Source organism: Otolemur garnettii, unplaced genomic scaffold (assembly GCF_000181295.1).
Source record: "Otolemur garnettii isolate 467f Iridium unplaced genomic scaffold, OtoGar3 scaffold00302, whole genome shotgun sequence".
Lineage (NCBI taxonomy): Eukaryota > Metazoa > Chordata > Mammalia > Primates > Galagidae > Otolemur > Otolemur garnettii.
The window spans coordinates 135547-137129 of record NW_003852697.1 but is presented as its reverse complement, the minus strand read 5'-3'; the positions used below and the strand labels follow the sequence as shown (position 1 = coordinate 137129).

General features: G+C 51.1%; 1 protein-coding gene across 3 annotated transcripts in view; it reads left to right on the top strand.

Annotated features, from left to right (window-relative positions):
- INSR (insulin receptor) overlaps window positions 1-1583 on the top strand; it is a 152555-nt gene that overhangs the window by 57758 nt on the left and 93214 nt on the right. The window lies entirely within an intron of this gene.

Below are 1583 nucleotides of genomic sequence, written 5' to 3'. Positions count from 1 at the left end.
AGCCGTCATTGTTGTTTGGCGGGTCCGGGCTGGGGATTCGAACCCGCCACCTTAGGTGTACGTGGCTGGCGCCTTAGCCGGTTGAGCCATAGGCGCCGAGCCGAGTTTGAATCTTGATGACAACCCAGAGCAAGGTGTTTTCCATTTGGAGCCTCTGGTTTCCCACCTGGGAAAGGTAAAATATAGTCTGAACCTCCTCATGAAGTTATTGTAAGCCTTCACTGAAATACTGCACACAAAGCATTTAGCACTCCTTTAGAGCCAGGAAATTATAGCTCAGAGTGTGAAGAAGAAAGCAGTCAAACTTAAACTATGTTAAAAAAACAAAAAACAAAAACAGTTGCCCGTATTTGTTTTGTTAAGAATAAGACATAACACACATTAGGCTGGGTGTGGTGGCTCACACCTGTAATCCTAGCACTCTGGGAGGCCGAGGCAGGAAGATCACTTGAAGTTAGGAATTCAAGACCAGTCTGAGCAAGAGCGAGACTCTGTCTCTCCAAAAAAAAAAGAAAAATTAGCTGGGTACGGTGTCAGGTGCCTGCAGTCTCAGCTAATTGGGAGGCTGAGATAGGAGGATTACTTGAGCCCAGGAGTTTGAGGTTGCTGTGAGCAGTGATTGTGCCACTGCACTCTCCCCAGGCGACGGAGTGAGATGCTGTCTTAAGCAAATGAACACACACAAATTTATATTTGGTAGCTTTGTCTTACTAAGAACTTCCTTAAGGACCAGAATAAAGAGAATTTTTAATAGCTGGGAGGACAAACAAAACATGCTGCTTTTCCCGAGTTGCCAAGTTGTGGGAACTGGATGCCCTTAGCCTGAGACGTGGGGTGTGCCTTGGGGCAGGTGCTCAGTGGGCAGCTCCTGTGTGTGTCTGCTTCCACAGGGCTTGCTAGTGGAAGTTCCTGGAAAGCTGCAGCTGGGTTTTGTTTCCTTATCCTCCTACATGCTGGGGTACACACCGAAGTACTATGGTTAGTAGCCAGGCCTTGCCCCTTACTGACTTTGGGGCCCTGGGCAAGTTACTGGAATTCTGTGGGAACCTTGAGTTCCCTCATTTGTAAAATAGAAATCAAAATTATGTGTCTAGTAAACTTGTGAGGGTGAAAGAAGGCACTGCAGGAAGAATAGGACCTCAGTCACCTGCCTGCTGTCACTGTGGGCCGTCAGTCACCTGGCTGCTGTCACTGTGGGCCGTCAGTCACCTGGCTGCTGTCACTGTGGGCCGTCAGTCACCTCACTGCTGTCACTGTGGGCCGTCAGTCACCTGGCTGCTGTCACTGTGGACTGTCGGTCACCTCACTGCTGTCACTGTGAGCCGTCAGTCACCTGGCTGCTGTCACTGTGGGCCATCAGTCACCTCACTGCTGTCACTGTGGGCTGTCAGTCACCTGGCTACTGTCACTGTGGACCATCAGTCACCTGGCTGCTGTCACTGGGGGCCGTCAGTCACCTGGCTACTGTCACTGTGGACCATCAGTCACCTCGCTGCTGTCACTGGGGGCCGTCAGTCACCTGGCTGCTGTCACTGTGGACCGTCAGTCACCTGGCTGCTGTCACTGTGGACCGTCAGTCACCT